The sequence below is a fragment of the Pelodiscus sinensis genome, chromosome 5 (genome assembly GCF_049634645.1).
Source record: "Pelodiscus sinensis isolate JC-2024 chromosome 5, ASM4963464v1, whole genome shotgun sequence".
Taxonomy (NCBI): Eukaryota; Metazoa; Chordata; order Testudines; family Trionychidae; genus Pelodiscus; species Pelodiscus sinensis.
In genome coordinates, this window is record NC_134715.1 from 28,460,685 (window position 1) to 28,482,387 (window position 21,703).

General features: G+C 41.6%; 1 long non-coding RNA gene across 1 annotated transcript; it reads left to right on the plus strand.

The window, feature by feature from the left end:
* The first annotated feature begins 635 nt into the window (after positions 1–635).
* On the plus strand, positions 636–11,714 carry LOC106731710 (uncharacterized). The gene is made up of 3 exons (XR_012903798.1): positions 636–769; positions 2,601–2,691; positions 10,636–11,714. It is a non-coding gene; the product is annotated as an uncharacterized LOC106731710 (long non-coding RNA).
* The last annotated feature ends 9,989 nt before the right edge of the window (positions 11,715–21,703 follow it).

Consider the following 21,703-nt stretch of genomic DNA (forward strand, 5'->3'; position numbering starts at 1 on the left):
CTCTATCAAAAGATAACGAGATATCTTCTCAACAGACACAAATAGTAAAGAACATGCGAGACCGCGGAGTAAGAGAAAATATGGGGGACTGATGCCAAGGAGGGTGGAAACTAAAAATCTACCCCCCACACCCAATATATTTTTTTAAGTTCTCCAAGTAGAAAGTTCGCCCGGAGTAAGTTTGTGAAGAAAGTTGACGCCCAGCCGGGAGCTCACCACCTTTCAGCCCCTGTCTACAAATGTACATTCAAAACCCAGCTTTCTAATTTGCTTCCATTCAACACGGGGGGGGGGGGGGGGGAGATAGATCACGGTAACGCTCTGGGAAGCAGCGAGCGACACAGAGAGGGGCCGCTGCGAAAGGGGGGAGCAGGCGGCGTTGCGTGAGAAGAGCCCACCGCCTCCCCTTAAATAGGCAGAAGGCGGGGTAGAGGGAGCACAGGGGCGGGGCGGCTGCTCCCTTTGATGTCCCGGCGGCTGCTTCTTTCATCCTCTCCCTTCCCCCCCGCAATCCCCCTCCTGGCCCCTTTGTGTGACTAAATTTGGCAAGAACATGGAGACGCGCCAGGCTTTCCACGTGTGCGCAGCGCTCCCAGCTGAGCAGGCGAGGGTTCTCTTCCGGGTAAGGAGACAGAAAGAAAGATCAAAGAGTTTGTGGAGTTGGATCTGAAATGTGCATTGAAAATAAAAATCAAGCCCTGGACGCCGTCCAACCTTGAGCAGACTGACTGAGACGCGCACAGAGAGGAGGGAGCGTTGAGCACATGGGGTAAAACAGAAGAAATCCGAGGGGAAGAGTTATTTTTTTCTCCCACAATTTTTGTGCGTGGAGGTTTTGCAATTATTTTCCTAAGGAAACTCTCAGGTGTATAATTATCATGCCAAATGGCTTCAACTATAAAAAAAAAAATTGAGCGCAAAATGGGTCTTGCACTTTTCTCCAGATGTTTGACAATCAGAACCGATGAGTGAGCTTTGCTCTGACTCGCTGCCACATTTGTCAGCAGAGGAGAGAAGTACTTCATTACACAAACACACACATAACAAAAAAAACAACACCACTCCTTCCCCCTCAAAATTTAATCTGCCATGAGGGAGGGAGTTTTGGCAGGTTACCTGTAATGTTTAGAAACATGCCGTGGAGTGTCAAAACATACAATAATGTATTCTTATCAAGGGAAAATATTTATAGACAAGCATGAGATAGTGCCTGTTGCTATCCTCTGAAAGGCAAAAGCCTAGTGCAGAATTCACAGTGGAAACATTATCAGCACCCCATTAATACTTTATAAAACCAGCTAGACAGACTGAACATAGTGTCTAAGGAACAGATTTAAAAGACATTGCTGATACAGAACTTTTTGTGTATTTTGGTACATTCTTGTATTTTTATTACTAACTGTGAGCTGTGTTTGCAGTATATAGCTTCAGTGTTGGATTGAGAGAACTATTAAAACATTAATTTTCACACGTTGGTGTTTGTTTCTCTGTAAACATGCCACTTTATAAACTGTCAGCATTCTGAGAGAAAGCTGTCTCTGCTTTTCCTATATTTTATGTTTGCTGTCATTGCCCCACAGGGATTAAAAAGAAAAGAAAAGAAAAAAAGAAACTGGGTTGTTAGATTCTAAACTATCAGTTGAAGTTTTCTTTATATTGTTTTTTTTAAAACCTGATTGAATGGCTATGCTTCCGGAGTCTTTATTCACCACTGTATTTAGATAACATACTGATTTATGTGGAAATTTAGTGTATAGGCTAAACAATCCTCAAGTTTTTGATCATGCGAAACTCCAAAAGACAGGCGGCTTGGATTAAATAAAGAGTGATTAAAAGATTAAAAATAACTAATTAATGCTTTGCACTTATAAAGTATAATTCATCATTTGATTTCCCTCAATAATTTCAGCACAATGGGTCCTGCTAAACTGGCCAGCCTTAGTTACACAATCACAAGCAGCAAAACTTTTATACAATGCTTCCAATCCAAAGCAAAACTTCAAAGATCTTTGAAAGCTTTCAATTGTTGGATGCCCAATGAAAGACACTTAAAGGTGCTGAGCAATTCCCATTGACTCATTTCAGTAGGAGTTGTGGGTGTTCAGCACCTCTGAAAATCATCCAAAGTGCCTTAAAGTGGGCACCTTACTCTTTGGAATCAGGAATATTCCCTCCCAAAAGGGGATTTGTCTGGATAATTTCATTGGCGTACTTGAGGTGCTCATGTACTCCATTATTAGAACCTACAGTCAGGAACCCCATTGGAAAGCCCATAAATAATGGATTTGGATGACTATCATAGAAAATCAGAAAGGATCTCTGTTTTAAGCATGGTTCCTTTAACAATGCAAGTATCTCTCTAATGCTTTTATTTTTTTAAATAGCACTGGGTACAAGACCAGCATTTCTTGCCTAAACACAAGAGTGTTACTAACAGATCCATTCTGACAGTAATGCCAGATGATGACAACAAGCATGATGCTAATCCAGCTGTTATCTTAGATCTCAAATGAATGTTAATGCCAGCTGCAATGATGACAGCCTCCCATTACCAGGATAACAGCGCTGTAACCTAACCCAAATGCTTCCTTTATCCACAGGTCAGGTACACCATGGACAATGGCTGTACAACCGCTCATCCAGAGCCCATCAATGATCACTATTCTTGATTTAAAAGGACCACTTTGAGAGGTAAGAGGGGTGGTTAGTCCTGGGCCTCTTTCCTTAGGGACTAACTGGTGCTAAGTGTAATGGCAAAACCTATTTACTGGGCTCTGGACTGTGACTGTGCTGTCTGTTTCCCATAATTTTCTAAGCTGGCATCAGATTGGAACTGCTTTCAGTCACTGCTGACAGGGTCCAGATTCGAATGAGTGTCCTAGAGTTGACAGGCTGTATCTCAATCTTTAGCCATGCAGTTCCCAAACCTTTGATTTTAGCTGCAAATGGTTTGAACTCAGATAATGAGGAAGTTGCTCTTACACATAGCGCCAAAGTGTTTTATCAGTGGGATGTCTGGTACATAAAATGATGTTCTCCCATTTGGGTGGTTAACTTGATGCTCATAGTGTACTGCAGTTGCTGGAACTCTCTACAAATGCATGATTTCTTATGGTGTTTCAAGTAACTTACTAAAAGGGACTAAAATCCTGAAGTTTTGACTCCATCTTCGAACAAAATTCTTATTTAAGAAAATGGGAGGTTTTTTGAGTAAGGATCACAAAATAACTTCTGTATTTGACCCATAATTTGGTCTTTATAAATGTGTTTTTTTAAATAAGAAATATAGAATGAAATAAACAAAGATTTTTTCCCCAAATTCAGCTGTCATTAGAGTCTTTATAAAAGAAACAATGTTATTTAAAGTAAAAGAGCACTTCAGTTATATATCTATCAGCAGTATCAAAGGTCAATAGTATTTTGGAAGTGATCAGGGATAGTACATATCAGATTAGGATATTGTATAATTATTATTTATTAATTATTATTGTTTGCAACAGTCACATCCAGCTTTTCCATTCTGGGAATCCATCAGTGTTCTAAACTCAGAATGACTGTTCATAAAGTGCTGCTTTTTCTTAACCAGAGTCCCATGAGATGAAGTGGGCTTTGTGGGCTTTTAAGGGGCAATCTGAAATGAGTATTTTTACTTGAGAAATTTTCTTTAGATTAAGATGTTTTTGGCCTAGAACTTATGAAATCTTTAAAAATAATTTTGAACTCCAGGGAGTTCCCCAGAATTATTTCTGTGTCAGAGAGATGAGAGTCAAGCTGTGCAATATTGTCTCATTTAAGAAACAAACAGATTGCAGGTTTAACAACATAGAATTCCCATGTCAGGGGCAAGCTAAACTTTCCCCTTTGTTCTCTTTTATCTTATTTTCCAAAGTACAGCTCTTCTTCTGTTTTGTTCTTTAACCTTCATACAAAACGTATAAGAAATGGTATGGTTTGTTCAAATAAACTCTCTCACAGGAGCTAATTTTGTTGACTTAGGCTGATATCAAGTACTAGGACTGTTCGCTGAGATACAGAATTATTTTTGCTGACTCACAATATCAAGTGAGTTCTATTAATCCAACCCAGGTGCATAAAAAGGGTATTGAGCTCATTCTCTAAGGGGTGCAGAGTAAGTGACAAATCCAGACACTCAGGTGAGGTGAATGTTTAGGCTGAAGATTATGGTTTATTTTTCTTAATATGATAAAAAAGGCAAGCCCTGTGAAGAGGACAATAATTCACTGTTTGTGCAGTGTTTTTAGAGCATAGAATCATAGAATACTAGGACTGGAAGGGACCTCGAGAGGTCATTGAGTCCAGTCCCCTGCCTACATGGCAGGACCAAATACTGTCTAGACCATCCCTGATAGACATTTATCTAACCTACTCTTAAATATCTCCAGAGATGGGGATTCCACAACCTCCCTGAGCAATTTATTCCAGTGTTTGACCACCCTGACAGTTAGGAACTTTTTCCTAATTTCCAACCAAAACCTCCCTTGCTGCAGTTTAAGCCCATTGCTCCTTGTTGTATCCTCAGAGGCCAAGATGAACAAGTTTTCTCCCTCCTCCTTATGACACCCTTTTAGATATCTGAAAATGGCTATCATGTCCCCCCTCAATCTTCTCTTTTCTAAACTAAACACGCACAATTCCTTCAGCCTTCCCTCATAGGTCATGTTCTCTAGACCTTTAATCATTCTCGTTGCTCTTCTCTGGGCCCTCTCCAATTTTTCCACATCTTTCTTGAAATGTGGTGCCCAGAACTAGACACAATACTCCAATCGAGGCCTAACCAGCGCAGAGTAGAGCGGAAGAATGACTTCTCTTGTCTTGCTCACAACACACCTATTAACACAGCTGCATGGTGAGGACTTCATCTGATTACATGCTCCTTAAATATTTGCAAATTGGAAAACATTTAGGTCTGTTTGAAAATTCAAGCTGAAATAGTAGAAAGTGTTACCATTTATGTAGTGCCCAGAATCTGCTACTTGCTTTACAGGCACATGATCCTCATAAAGTACCTCTTTCCATGGCCTTTTTTGAAACACAAGCTATATTTTCATATTGGGATTTCTCTGTTTATATGCAGAAGTCTGCAAATCTCTGCCTTGTTACTGGAAACGGGGACTTGGTACCATCTTCATTCATTGAGGTCATTAGTGGTAATAATTTTTACTTGGGTTTTAGATGACATTAATTTCCTGTGATGTAACAAAATATTGCTAACAGAAGAGGGCTGGTAGCTTCAGATGAGGTTCTTTGAAATGGGTGGGAGGGGCTTTGGGAAACTTTCCAGGGGCAGCTGTGCAAGGGAAGGCATGAGGATGTGGAAGTCTTCTGCTTATTTAGTAAGATAGTTAAGCAATGCAATGAATGTTTGCTCCAAGCGCATTACTCCTATATTTTTTTTAAATTCTCTGAACACCATCTGACCAAGTTCACTTCACAAATACAGCTGGAAACAGAAGGGGAGGGACAGTGGGTTATGCCACAGAATTGTCTGTATTGTAACAAAGAGCATTCCCCAAGGAAAGTCTTTAAAGCAAATAATAGGGAAATGTCTTTCTTTCTTATCATGAGACATTTGGAGGTTTACTTTGTTGTGAAGTTGAATCTCCTACTTCCTGATGAAGTAATTGACATTAATTTGCTCAATTAGTGTATGAAGATTTATAAATTAATAGTAACAGATGTATTCCAGCAGTATCCAGGGTTGTTTGCTAAAGAAATATAAAAGCAGAGTACAATTGGAAGGGCATTGTAAGATTCTGAGCTATAATTTAAGAGGTTCCTCAAAATACCTTAGCTTAATGGTTTAGGAGCCAGATAATAAACATGCAGCTTGATGGTGGTTGAAATATAAATAGCTTCCACAGCTTAGAATAACAGTTAAATTTTCTTTTAACTCATATTAGTCTTGCTTTTTTTTCTTTTTTTTTTTTTAAGGCTGAAAACTTCACCTTTATTTCAGCCTTGTCATGCATAGACATTGAATAATATTGTTTGTCAAGAAGACCTTGGTTAAGTAGAAAATATACTGTTCCTACTAGTGAATGATTAAATATTCCAAAATTACTCCCTCAGGATCAGGAAAATGGGGGAGGAGAAGAGGGGAATTATTTAATACAAAAACAGGATGATGAGAAGGAGACTGAAACAATACAACAAACACTGGAGACAATGTTAGGCTAAATGCTACAGATCTTAAACAGGAGTTTTGTTTGAGTAAAAACTGAAGGTTTAGAAATTGGGATGAGAAAAAAAAGAGAATCTGAATTTAGTGAGAATGCAGACACTGAGATGGAGCTGTATTCTTCAGTCTAGTGTCACAAGATTCCTTATATTGTATTAATTTGATTTTTCAGAGGTATTGAGCATCTACAGTTCCTGTTGACTTCAGCTGGAGATCTGGGTGTTCAATAGTTATTTAAATCATATGTATATTTGCATCAGCCATTGTTGGGGGAATTTCTTAGAGGGGCAACAATACTGAAATGCTTACTCCTACACTCAACAGGTACTTAATATTGGGATGTGGATGTTATGATGGTTTTAAACTTGAAACCTCTATGAAATTTGCAACCACTGAATGCTGACTGTAGTTAAGTCAGGAGCAAGTTGCACAGAGGGCCCATATGAGTGCCACAGAGATAAATTAGTGCCTCGCTAGTAACTAGGAAATGACACAGATACTCAATGCTCCGTTGGGGCATACTGGGCAGGCTTTCCTGACATGATTTAGTAGTTCTGGGTGCCTTGATTTTTGGATGCCCTACCTAAGAAACCCTCTGAAAAATTAAGCTAAGTTCTTTTCACTTTCTGAAAATCAACCCCCTTTATGGTATTTCAGTTTGGGCACCCAAAAATGGAGGTATCCAGAATCACCAGTCACTCCTGAAAACCTTGATCGGTGATAGCTTTAGAGCATTTACTGTTGAAAGTGTCTTCAGAACCAGTTGTCTCTTAATGCCTAGCGATCTAATCCTGCTAAGCTTTATCATCTTAGCCAAAAGAAGTGTTGTAATAATTGGGATCCACCTGGGGCTGGTGACGGACTTTGCCAGGTCCTGGACAATGTGTTTGGGGGGGAGGGCAAAATGTTCCGGACCTCTGAAAGGGATGGGACCTTGGACAGAAGGGGCAGGACTAAAGGCAGCTAGCCCACAGCATCACCTGGAGAGTGCTGCACCTCCCTCAGCCTGCCCTCGGTGCCACCTGGTGCCCCAGGCCCTTTTAAGTCACCAGGCTCCATGGCATCTGCTTTTTCCTTATTTTCCCTCCCCTGCCGTTGGCATTCCTGTGTCCCCCAGGCCTACCCCAATTGTGAACTCAATTATTAAAAATGGTGTGAAAGTTCATAAAACATTATATTGCCTATAATAATGGTTAACTTTCTGGGTCTCCTTAATTTCATCGAAAATAACACAACCTGTACAAAAGATTGAACATTTTAGAAAACAATATGGGCATCTTATGCAATTTAAGGATCAGACAACTGCAGTCTTATCTGAGTTAAAATGAGATTTAATACATAAATTAAGACGACCGTATTTTCCCCCACAATATTTAAATTTACTATGTACCATCAATCACTAATTACAATGGCTGAACCTCAGGCAATAATGATGATTAATACCAACTGATGTGCATGTGCCACTATTATGTAGATAATGAAATTAAACACGCCGTGTATCTAGCCTTCTTATCTATGAACTCAATTCTGCAATTCTAACTCAGCCAAGGCTCCTGTTTGTATCAATATGTTTGGGTTGATGATCACCCCAACAATATTTCTAATTAACAAAATATTTATTGAAGTTTTAAAAAAATCCCTACATCTCAGTATAAAATATCAGCAATGCTACATAGGCTTTAACAGTTGGCATGCATGCAAGCCAGTTGATATTGGGCCTTAAAATTTGATGTTATCAAAGGGTGTTCCATGAAACGTTCACCAAGAAGACAATTTTCCTCCATAGGATTTAATTTCATTTTCTACATAATATTTTGTTTCTTTAAAGCATTTTTTCTTATAATTCAAGCAGATTTCACAATACTTTCAGCTATTTTCTTTTCCTCTTGTGAACACTCAGTTTAGCCCAGATACAGATGTAGAATTCACCAGATTATTTTGCATTAGAAGAGTTCTATCTTTAGCAAGAGCAATTAAAACAAAGGGGCTGCAGGCCAAAGTGTTAGAGCTGCATAAGGATAGTGAAAATTGTAGATTAAGCTATATATTAATTATTGGATTCCCCACTGGGAGCTATGAATAGTTAATTCTTTAATTTATGTTGTGTTTTAAGGTAGTTTATAGTTCAGTAAAACCCAGCGCATAAGGAGTTTTTGCATGTGGATTTTAGAGTGAGTGAGTTCTAAAAATGTTACTTGTTCTCTGGAAAAAAGCTCTGATGTACCAGGCATAAGGTACCCATCATTTTTATGGGTTCTTTGCTTTTAGACATAATATTTTCTGTGGCTCTGGAAGGCTTGGGCTGAGTAATTTTTATTTTAAAAAGTTCTTGGATGGATTAGCTGACTTTCTGTTTAAAGTATTCTGACAACTGTGGGACGTTTTTCCAGTTCCTCACTTGTAGCCTTATCTGTGGTTTTGCTATGTGGATGCTTATTCATTAACATATTTGGAAAGTGTCAGTAGTGTGTGAGGTGCTATACAGGCAGATATGCCCAGGTTCTGGGGGAGTTAGGTGCCTTAAACTCTTTAGGGCAGAGACCTATCCTATCCTCAAAAGTTTTGAGTCTACAAGAAGCTTGTCTACTGGAACCAATAACTAACCTGCTTACGTTAGTTTAATTTGGGGAAATGAAATCATCCTTCTGTTGCATCTGGAGTTCTCACAGATGAAGATGAATGTGGCCGGAATGCCAGTGATATTCTGAATGTGACAGAACACTACACCAGTCCACAATGCCAACTGCGAGTCAGTGCCTATGAGATGAGGGTGCTAGTGCATTATGTTTTACAGGCAGTAAACATACGTCGGATCCGCACTTACGAATGGGGCTTTCTCGCCCCGGAGGTCGAGGTGGCGGATTGCTACCTGCGAGCTCCGGGGCGAGAAAGCCCCGTTCGTAAGCTGCTCCGGTGCCCCTGGTCTGCTGGAGACCGTCTCCAGCAGACCAGGGGCACCAGGCGGGTTCCCGCGCTTCTGAGGCTTTGCCAGAGCACTAGCTGCGTCCACCCCCCAGCAGACCAGGGACACAGGGAACAGAGCCGCAGAGGCGCGGGACCCCGCCGCTGCTGCTGCTTCAGTCCCGGTGCCTGTGGTCTGCTGGGGACGGTCCCCAGCAGACCACAGGCACCGGGACTGAAGCGGCAGCCGCGGGGGGGTCCCGCGCCTCTGAGGCTTTGCTCTGGCAAAGCCTCAGAGGCGCGGGACCCCCCCGCGGCTGTGGCTTCAGTCCCGGTGCCTGTGATCTGCTGGGGACCGTCCCCAGCAGACCACAGGCACCGGGACTGAAGCCGCAGCCGCGGCGGGGTCCCGCGCCTCTGCGGCTCTGTTCCCTGTGTCCCTGGTCTGCTGGGGGGTGGACGCAGCTAGTGTGCCCCCCCCCCAGCAGACCAGGCTTTTGTTTTGGACCCTGGGGCAGAGCAGCTGGGGCGCTGCCGATTGGTCCTGCAGCACCGCTCTGGGCACTACTGGACCAACCCGGCAGCACCCCAGCTGCTCTGCCCCAGGTCCTGATTTAGCCGCTGCTGGTCAGTTTCAGCAGTGGCTGAATCAGGACGCCTGGGGCAGAGCAGATGGGGTGCTGCTGGGTTGGTCCAGTAGCACCGAGGAGCGGCGCTACTGGAGCAACCCAGCAGCACCCCAGCTGCTCTGCCCCAGGCGTCCCCAAGTCAGCTTCTGCTGAAACTGACCAGCGCTGACTACAGGAAGCCCGAGGCAGAGTTGCTCTGCCCCGGGCTTCCTGGAATCAGCTGCTGATCAGTTTCAGCAGCAGCTGACTTGGGGACGCCTGGGTTTCTTAAGTTGATTCTGTATGTAAGTCAGAACTGGCGGTCAGTTTCAGCAGCGGCTGAATCTGGACGTCAGTTCCGACTTACATACAGATTCAACTTAAGAACAAACCTACAGTCCTTATCTTGTACGTAACCCGGGGACTGCCTGTACTATGCACAGTAATTTCCAACCAATTGTACACTGCTATTTGCCAACTCACAACCAGACTTGCATCTTCTAGACGTATACCCTGGAGGGTTTAGTAGAATACCCATCCCCATTTTATAGCTACCCTTGAGTAAAAATTCAAGGGAAAAATTGATGTAGCTCAAAAGAGAGTTTCTGTTTTAGGATGGTCTCATCAAAGGAATCTTCAGATTATATTAGATCCAAATAGCATAGGACCGATCCTGCAAACTAAGGATACACCACAACCAGGAATTATCTCTGACTTTGCGGAAAGTTTCACCAATGCACAGATGTTGAAAAAAGTTCAAGCACAAGATCCTACTAAAAAAAATTTGTGGTGCCTGTACACAATAAAGTGTGAAACGTACCTGTTGCACTCAGACAGCTCCTCCGGGAGGAGGTTCTGAATCTGTGCAAAACATATGATTGAACATGTTGACTCATCAGAATGGATTTCTTCTGTCATTCTCTCCAGGAAGCCAAATGGCGCTATTGCATGTGTGGTCTTCAGAGCTCTAAACTCAACACCGTTGTGGATTGTCATCTTCTACCCAACATCGGTGATGTACTTCTCACCTTGAAATAGGCAACAGTCTTTACTAACCTTTATTTATCCTCAGCTAAACGCCAGATACCCTTTACTGTAAAAAGCCTGCAAGTGCATAGCTTTCATTAAATCAGAAGGTTAGTGCCAATTCAATCACATACCATTTGGGTTAACTACTGCAGTGTCCCTATTCTGAAGAATGATTCTACGGTGGATGGGAGGAATGCTGGTATTTTCTGAGCATCCTAGCATTCAATAACCAAAAGGTTAGACCCAGGTAGCTAGTGTTGCATAAAAAAGCCTCTGCCTGAACTTATTTGCAAAGCTACACCAAACTGTAGGGTCTAAGGTTTTAAACTGCACCTCATTGTGATCTTTGTCAAATTTTGTAATCTGTGTAACTCTCAAATTTACTGTAAACTGCAACTTTGTAATCTTTGTAACTCTCAGCCACTTTGCTTGTAACTTTCCCTAAGTGGCATTGTCCCCTGGGTGAATGGAGAGAGAGTGTGTTTGAAGAAGATTGGGAACACATGTCAATGGACCACATGTCAATGAGTCATCACAGTCTGGGCATGCTCCCTGCTGGATAAGGGGAAGTCTGGGCCTGCTGCCTGATGATGAGGTGAATCAGTCACAGGAGCCATTCAGACACTATATAAAAAGAGGGAGCACATGTGAGACTCTTTTCTTTTTCCTTCCCCTGCTCCTGAGAAGCTCCTCTCCAGTGTTTCTCCTCCTGACCAGCTTCCCCAGCCATGATGAGCAGACAGACCCTCCAGGATCCACATGCCTTGGCTCCTTCTGCAACCCATATGTCTGTTGTTTGGTTAGACTCTGTGCTAAGTCCATATGCCCTCCCCCACCCCATATACACTGTGCTTCCAGATGAATCCCAGGGATGAAATTCTCTGTGTTTGATTTGTTCTTTTCTCAGTTACTTTAAAACACCTAGCAACCAAGTATGCTTACCAAGTATATATTTTTGTTTTGTTAATAAAATCACTTTTTTTAAGGCTATAATTTGATTCTTGTGACCTGGAAGGTAATAGGAGGTATGCATGCCTAAGACTGAGAGGTCAGCTATCAGAGATTAGTTTTTCCTTCCTCGCCTCCCTCCTCCCCCCCCCCCCCCCCCCGCCCACAAGCTCTCCAGTGGTAAAATAGCTTAGAGTAAGTAACCCTCTGGAAGAAGTTCCCAAGTGCTTGCTTCCTGGGTTCAAGAAGAAAGGTGGGTCCCCCCCCCCCATTATGGTGGTGGCAGCTACCTCCCAAGGACAGGGAATCTGTGACCTTGGAGAGCTTGTAAGCAAAGCCCTATTGAGAGAAAGTATTTTAAGGTCTCTTATGGGCCCCTACCTTCTGCACTTGAAGTGCCAGAATGGGGAACAACCTTTACAGATGCTTTGGAGAGAGAGAGGGTGTTACTTACTTTCAAAATGATATTCTAGTGTATGGCAAATATGACTCTAACTGTGATGTCACCCTAAAAAGGTAACAGAAAAACTTTAATGATATAGACTTACCATCATCAAGAATAAATATGAATTCCATATTGATTCAATGACATATCTAGGACATAAAATCTTTCAGAACAGCATACAACCAAAATGAGACCTAGTGAAAGTCATTTATGATGCACCAGAGCCTGACAAAAAGGACAAAATTTTATCTGTCTTATGATTGTGCAAATATTGTACGGTGATTGGCTCTGAAAGTAGTTTGTCATCTTCTAAGAAAGGAAATCCGATTTGAATGGGATGAACCATGTAAGAACAGTTTAATGAGATAAAACAAGCCATTTCCACCAACCTTCCTCTTAGCCCTCTTGATTATGAGATGTAAACAATTGCCATAACTTACGCATGTGAGTACAGTCTTGGTGCTGTCTTTACTCAAAAAAAAAAAAAAAAAAAAAAAAAGGATGGGAAGTCACTATTCCATTCACTTCCACAGTCCTGACTGATTAAACAAAACCCTATTCTGTCACTGAAAAAGAAGCTTTGGCATGTTTCTGGGCAGCAAAGCACTTCAGGACCTGAATTGTAGGAGATTTATCTTAATATCTGATCAGAAACCTCTCAATTTTATTGACCACATGAGCTTCCGGAACTTCAAGAATTGACAAATGGGTCATGAAAGGAATGGACTTGATTTCCACGCAATTCATCTTACAAGTTCCAAGAACGCTACTGAAGATTGTCTGTCTTCTCTGCCCAGACCTTATCGAGACGATGCAATAAAAAAAAAAAAGGAAAGATTGTCATTGCCCAGATCTCAGGGAGTGACCACATAGTCTCAGAGGGGCAAGAACTAGGAGAGAAGATAAGTTACTTCAGGACCTAAATACTTTCATAGCCTTACAAAATCGTGACACCAGAATAGTAGCAACCATATACACACGTATTACATTAGTTGTCTCTTGTAAATGGATGAATTTTGAGAGTTGACTGTGTTGTTGTGTCTATACTTCTGAGAGAATGATTAAATCACCTGGCACACAAAGAACATTGCACCGGTCATGAGTCTAACCAAAAAATGATAGAGACAAGACTTCTGGTGCCCAGAGACAGACAAGCATCAAGGCTTGTGCTAGTAGTGATGTCTCAGAAAACATACAGAACCTCTTTCACACTAGTTGATTGTCCCAACTGCCTAGGGGAGAAACTATTTCTTGACAGAATGGGGTCATTGGAAAGTCAGCCTGTTACACAAAGCTTTGCCATAGTAGTAATTGTAGACTCTTTTTCGAAGTTCTGGAAGTTCACTGGTGATTAAGTTCACATATCAGTCTTTGCCAGAGATGCATTTCCCATGGAATTGAGAACGTACATTGGAACGCAAGTCCCCTATGCTGAAATGCAGCACTAGCTCATTTGCAACGTCATCAAGCACAAAGTGGTTTCTTTATACCATCCTAGAGAATGGACAGACTGATGAAAGAAAGTGTGCCACTTACCATCTTAAAACAAGACCACGTAAAAAAGCTTTATGTGAAACATTATTTGCTTACAGGACCACTCCACACTCAAGTGTCACACTTTAAACTATTAAGAGGACTCAAGGCCAATACTGACTTACTCGAGGGCTTACATCTTCTACTTTTTCAACCAAACCTTCCAGTGAAACTATCTGTGGTGATGTTAAGAACAAATAGAAGATTATGAGACAGGTACTAAATCTCATACATTCAACGTAGGAGATTTGTTTATGTGAAGCTGTCATTAAGCCAAAAAGGATGTTCAAGATATTCATGTCCTTTTGAAGATAACAGAAATCCAAGGAGATTGTGCTATAATAATGGATGGAAAGAAAGTGAACATTTTGGGATTGTCCACAGCTCATCAAACAGCCGATGAAGAAGAGAAAGCTGATTTCCATCTTGGACCAGAGAACATTGACAACATGGTTCTTTTGCCCTGGGAAGAGGCTATGAATGGCGTGGCTGGAGGACTGACCACTGTGGGGGCCAAAGCTGCTATGTGAGAAGACCTTGGAATGCCAGACACTGTCACAAAGAGACAGGCAAGTGGTGAGTCATTCGTTACACCATAGCACCTCATAACTGCAATGGGCATGGCAAGTACTCAGCATCTGTCAGAATTCATTCCCATTACCTTAAAAAGAATAAGAGTCACAGTCAAGGGAAGGAATTGATCCTGCACCACTGAAGTCAGTGGGCACTTTAGTACCAATTTCAATGGGTGTAGGAACAGTGCATTTAAAGGCCCAGTTTTACATTCTTCACTCCTTACTTAGACGGAACTTCCATATCCGTGGGAATCTTGCCCAAGTAAATCCTGTTGCAGGGTTTTGCCCAGTGCCACGGGAAACTTAAAAATAAATCAGTGTTATGCAACAACATCCCTTGCAGAGGTATCAAAACAACTCTCGTGACTGGTTACAGATGGGAATGTAACTATCTCCTCTTTGACCCTTTTGTTTACTGTTTTGTGAATGGAGATGAGCAATAAGGCAGACACCTGGCTTGATCACTTGGTGCTATAGCTCAGCCTCATAAAACGTTGCTTCTTTAGGTACTGCTGCCACCGACCTTCCTGCTTCTTTAACTTTTGGTGTTTGAATCCCCACTGTACTATGCAACAATAACCAGTATTCTCTGGGTAAGCTTCTTCCCTCTGGCAGAGGCAGATTTTGCTACCTGTAGCCATGCAAAACAGTACCTGACTCTGGAAATAATCCTTCTGATATCAGTGGAACTACTTTAGTGTTACTCAGTGACAGAATCTGTTCCACAACCGCTGTCTATCCTTTAACTTGAGGGAAAAGACACACACAAAGTAAATCTTTGACAATTAGTTTTCTGGCAGTTTAAAGGCAGAATGCTGTAAGGCTTTTAGCATCCTTAACTCTTGCTCAAGTTGATGAAGTTGAGGAAGAGCACTTTTGAAGGATATGTTCTAAACTTTCTAAGATTATTTTAAATATTACCTATACAGCTTCCCATATGAGGCTGCTGTAATTTTGTCATGAATCTCTTAGGAACTACAATTTATATTTTCTAGTTTGTAAGCTTCCAATAAGGAGGACCCAGAAAGAATTAGAGGGCATGTATTTTAGAGTCTTTGCTTATGGTTTTAAGAACCTAATCATGCTCTTTATTGAAGTAATTGGGCTGGATCCCAGGCTAAGTCTATGTAGTGCGTAGTCAAATACATAGTCAAATGAGACCTGAAGCTCTTCACATACTCCTAGTCCGGAGGCTGGCCCACTGTTGGTCCAGTCCAAAATGTACAGAGGAGCAGCCTCAGTGCTTCTGTACTTTACACTGACCAAAGAATGTGAATAACCAAGGTTAATGAACACGTAAGTCATTTCCTCTTTCACCTGGCCACACCCCCTATGCTGAGGTGATGGTGGGTGTGTGAAGAAGATGATTGCTATTGTGGGTCTATGCCATCCATAAGATCCTCCTCTGCATGATGGATCTGTGCTGGTCGGCTCTGCCAAGTTAGAGACATTTTATGCCAGCAGATCATCACCACGTGGCCACAGTGTGCGAGTAGTACCAATAGCACTAAGTCAGGTCGGTTAACTAGAAGGAAGAGATATTTGCACTCTCTAGAGGTGACCCAGTGTCTTAAAACATCACTCTCAGTGTTTCTTGTGTATGCTCCTTGAGCAGGACCATGTCTTTCACTGTGTATATATACAGGGACCAGCACAATGGGACCCCAATCCTAATTAGGGCTTTTGGATGCAATGGAAATGCAAAGAACAAATAATAATAGAAAAGTGAAGATTGTTGAAACTATTAAAACTGCAATTAATTGGTGGCTTAGGAGAATGGATTCTGAAATGCCTTAAGGCCAAGCCCCGCTTCCACTGAAGCCGGTGACAAAACTCCTATTAAGTTTAACTAAGCAGAATTGGGGTCTAGGACTCCATTCAGACAAAACTCCTACTGAAATTCCTTCTCAAGCTGAAATCAAGATTTAGCCCCTCATCTTTAGGATTATTTAATGTTCTTGCTCCATTTTTTTCTCTCATGATAGAAAGTCCTGAAGTCCAATAAACAGCAATGAAAGGAGCCGAGTGGTCCTTCTACTTCTAAATTTGTGCATGATTAGTAATGAGAGAAAACAATTCCCACCTTACAATTTAAATCTTTGATCCTGCACTTTCTTGAATGGCATGCAGCACAGGACACAGCTGTTCCAGCCTACTGCATGGGCACACCGGTGAATAAGTTACTTCTGTACTTCCTACTTTCAAGTAGGAATAAGGGATCCTTCGGAAAAGGGCTTATTTTCCGGAGAATCGCGTCTACGCTGGCGCTTTTCTCCGGCAAAAACCCCGAGCCGGAAAAAAGCGGCAGCCATGTAAATGCAAATGCCGCGGGGGGTATTTAAATCCCCCGCGGATTTGCAATTCTGAAGTGTCTCATTAGCATCCCTTTTCCGGAAAGGGATGCCAATGTAGACACAGCCGAGATGTTTTGGAACAGAGGCTCTTAAAGGAGGGCAATTTAAAAAAGTCACAATTAATTGCAGTTTTAATTGTCCAGTTTAACAGTAAAAGAATACTAATTTAAATGTACTATAAATAACTATTATATTTATCTACATTTTCCGGTATTGACTTCAATTACTGCACAGAATTCAAAGTGTACAGTTCGCAATAGAATGTAGTTGTAGGCTCGGGAAGTTAGAACATAATAGGGAGAAATGCTTTTTCTTGTAACTAAAATAAAGTGAGAATCAATGATCATTTAAAACATCTAAAGATATTCTATTTCAGTGACCTGTTACACCATTCTGTTAATACGAAAGGCCACCAGGAGATAATACAGTGGTTTCTTCATGTATTCTATTTCCTGGATATCTTTTGAAGGGGAGTGAGTATAAGTAGAGTCCATAAGGTAAAATAGTATAGCAGGGATTTCTATTTCTGACTGAGTAAATCCAATTTTCAAATATAGTAATAATGGGATAGTAGGTTATCTAACTGTTCTATCTGAATACTCAAGAGTACTTAAGAGCCATAATTTAAAAGATATTTAGCTGCCTAAAGTTGCAGATAAGCATTCCTGAAAATCCCAATAGGTGTCTAAATATCTTTGGCATATACATGTGTTTTTTAAAATCCCATTAGGCAACAACTTGCAGTTTTAGATGCCTAAATACCTTTAAAAATCTGACCCTAAATGTGTATTTTACATGCTTAGCTGCTGTTGGGAGTATCCAAATAGGGAACAAGTATGTCCTGTCTCGGAATTGACCATGAGTTTTTAAATGTGACATATACTCTGAACAAAGGTTAATAGAGGTTGAACCTCTCTAGTCTGGCACCCTCGGGAGCTGACCGGTTCTGAACGAGATAATTTTCTGGACCAGAGGAGGTCAATATTGTCTAGTACCATTAGCAACATTTCCACTATTTACTGATCTGTTCAAGGACATTGAGGGGTAAATTAGAGCTAAATAACAGAACATTGACATCTAGGACTGATGGTTGTAAACAAACTTTATAGGACGGCAGGAAACAAGGCCACCCCCATGAAAAATGGACATCCGGCTAACTAAAATCATTCTGGATGACGGATGTTTCCGGATCAGAGAGTTCTGGACTAGAGATGTTCAACCTGTAATACAATTGTCCATGTCATTTGTTCCTTTAAAAACATCTCCATATGAAACCATCTCTCTAAAATGTTCCACTTTTACAAACTTTGTCTTTTTAATACAAGATGTCTCCTCCTTGTTTCAATGTTTCTTTTGCACATGTTAAGTAGTAATAATCCTAGGGTAGGATGTTTCCTGGGCAATATTGACCATGAATTGATTACCCAGGCTGGTAATTAAGATCTAGAAAATGTTCCTGGTCGAAGGTTTATATTGCTCTTAAGCTCAATGCATGATTATAAGGAGTGGAAGCAACTTAAATTTTTTACAGGCACTGTCCTATCACTAAAGTGGGGGGGGCTCCAGGCAGGAGATGGGAGGATTGCGATAGAACGGTACCTTAAAAGCCAGGTTCCCATGTACATCTGCTCCTGGGGAGCCAACTGCTGCCGTGCACGTAACCGTGTAATTGCTGAAATTTTCAGCGGTTACACATTTTCTTAAACACATTTTAACATCCCTAGTGAGCATGTATTCTAAGGGACAGTTCAAGGGTAAGAGGCTGGTTAACATCCGCGTTCATAGACTAAAGGGGGTGGTGAGTGTGTTTCAGATTGTTGTAAAAAGCCATACATTCAGTTTCTTTATGAAGACCATGATTTTTAGTGACTAGCAAAGTTATCGTTTTAAGCTCCCAGGCTTGTCTTTTGAAAGTGGTGTGCAGGTTTCCTTTGTGGGTGAGGCCTGAAACAGCACACACAGAGTGATTGCTTTGTGAAAAATGATCACACAAGGTGATGTGGCATATTTATCCTTTATAATTTTCCTCTGTGAATTCATTTGGGAACATAGAGATTGTGTAGTTGTCTGGTCCTATGCACATGTTGTGATAGGCATATGCAGGACTCCTGGATCTTGAAAGGTGAGTGATCATTGTGGCAGTGGACATATGTTGGTGGATTTTTCATCTGTACAGGCAAGGACCGGTGCCACAGTGAAATAACTATTCACACCAGAATGATGAGTTGTGCTCCAATCAAGACCTGGATGTGGGGGAAAGGTAGCTCTAGAGCAAGGGTTGGGAACCTAAGGCCCAGGAGCCAGATGTGGTCCCCAACTTGCCTGGATCCAGCCCCCGGGGCTCAGGGCTCCACCTCCCAGCACTGGGGGAGGGGTGCATGTTGGCACTCCAGCCACCACTGATTTTTTTTTCTGTGGGTCAGTGACCGCTAACCTAACAAAGGTTCCTCACCCCTGGTCTAGAGCCTAAGGGCTGCCCAAATTTGCTCTTGGCTTCCTACAGCCTCAAGTGGCCATTCTGGCAGCCAAGAATAGCAGGTGTTAAATTGTGCTCTGGCCCTGGTTTCTTCATACCCACTACGCCAGAAACTATGTAAGAAAGTTCTATATCGAGCTATTCTAGCAGCTCTATAGCATGCAGAGAGTCCCATATTTAGCTCAGGAATTACAGTCACCCTACTAGTTGGTGCCAGTAGTGTTGGGTGAGTTGTTTTCATGGGGCTGCTATTGCCCATTACATACAGGTAGGTCAGGAGTGGACAGAGGTTTGGTTTCACCCCATAATGTGTCAGCTGGAGCAAGCTTAGATCAGTAACAGTTCAATTCTGTCATGGATGGAGGATTTAGTCACCAAACTCTCATGTTGTAATGTTTGGTGCTACTATGACCAATAGAAACAAGGGCTATTGTTTGATTCTTACAATGGATCAGATCAGAGTTGTTAGAAAACGAAAATGAGGATTCTTTGTCCACCTGAATTCGTATTTTAACTATGAAAAAGTGATTTCTAAAAGGCTTTACAATTATTATTTCACCTCTTTTGGATTTTTAGTAGGCTCAATTTATAGTTTATAAATATGTGAGATTGTTAATTCAGTTTGTAATTTGTCTGAACCCTGAAGCTTGTGTCAATGCTGTTATCTATTGTAGAAATGCAAACATGCTCTTTGATGTGGGTGACTTGGGAGGATAAAGATGGAATACTCCATGGACACTTATAAAAAGAATCCACAAATTGTAACTCTGCTAGGGCTCAGTAACATGTTTTCCATTTATTTTTGTTCCTCTCCCAATACACTTGATGACAATAACTTTAATGGAAAAGCAATAGTTCAGTTAGCAGAAAAGCCCAAGCTAGTCTTCCTGCTATGCTGAGCATTTTCTTTTCCTGTAGCAGAATGGTGCTGTTTCTTTCAAATATGATTGTATTTATTTTAGAAGAGAAAATTAAGGCAAAATGTCATATAGGACTGTATTTGCTACACAAACACCTCGTGCTAATCACATCATGGAACAGCATTGACTTTGAAGGAATCTTGTGTATTTCTAGCTTGGAAGAGCCCTGCAAATGGGAATATACAAAGTCAAAGTAGGATTTCCTGAAATTTTGGAGTAAAAGGATACTATCTGGCTTGGTTTTCCATTAGACAGTGAAGTCAGTCAGCAACTTCTGTGGTCATTACCAGAAGCACAAGTGCTGCAAAAAACACCACCGTGTTAATAGTGTTTGATTATAGAGATTCAATGAAAGGGCTCAATTTAAAACCTCATCAGACCATGGCTGCAGCAGGAGCAATGTAGAATACTCTTTAACTCACCTTAACTTAGACCTATAAGACCCATGTTAAATTGTATGGCTTTTTGTCTAATATGTCTATGGGAGCTTTTTGGGGCAGAAACAATATCTCTGACATTCCTGAAAGAATCATAGAATCATAGAACTGGAAGAGACCTCAGAAGGTCATCAAGTCCAGCCCCCTGCTCTAGGCAGGACCAATTCCAACTAAATCAACCTGGCCAGGGCTTTGTCAAGCCAAGACTTAAACACCTCTAGGGATGGAGACTCCACTACTTCCCTAGGTAACCCATTCCAGTGCTTCACCACCCTCCTAGTGAAATAGTTTTTCCTAATATCCAACCTGGACCTCTCCCATCACAACTTGAGACCATTGCTCCTTGTTCTGCCATCTGTCACTACTGAGAACAGCCTCTCTCCATCCTCTTTGGTTAACACTTCCTCTGGAACTGATTTTCAGTTCCCTTCGCCTCTAAAGCCAGGCTCCCTTATAAATCCAACTGCACTGAAAGAGAGCCATTATAACTACTGTTTCTAAAACTTATAAATGTTACCTAAACAGCCCTTTCGATATATAACAATACAACATTGGAATGGAGCTTATGTAAATGAGGTACCCGTGACCAGATCTTGTGCCAATGGAAGTAAATGGCACATTCGCTACTGACTCAAATGGTGAAGAATCAAGTCTCTAATTCTCTGCATTCTAGTAGGAGTCGGGCGCCTAGCTCCAAAAATCCAGATGAAGAGTCTAACTTTTGGCCTCCTAAGTTGAGAAGCAAGTGTTGTCTCCCCCGCTGGGAAGCTGGGAATCTAGAGCAAAGGTTAGGAGATATTGGATTGTACGCTGGTATAGGAATTTATTCAAGGATCAGGATGAATCCCATGTTTAGATGACAGACTGATACATTTTTGTACCTATTGCGATGTTCTGGTTTTATTTAGTAGTTGAACAGCTTTAAGAAAGCAAATGCTTGAGATGTTAAAAAGTAGGTTTGGCTGAGGCAGACAAATGGGCAGAGCGTGGGGGGATTTGACAGAGGTATATGATCCAAGCGCCCCACATGCATATCCCCACTATGTATAAAGTCAATTATCTGTGCAGTGTCTTTTGTGCCAGCCCAGCATAGAGCTGAACTGCAGAACATAGGGCTTAAGTTCTCTGTCTCTCAGGGGATGTCTACTAATAAGCTATTCCAGAAGAAATACTCCACAATAGCTTATTTCAAAATAGCATGAATACACCACAGGGAAGCCTCAAAATTAGTCCAAGGCAGGCTTCCCTAATGTGGAGGCGCTACATCGATTTAGAGCT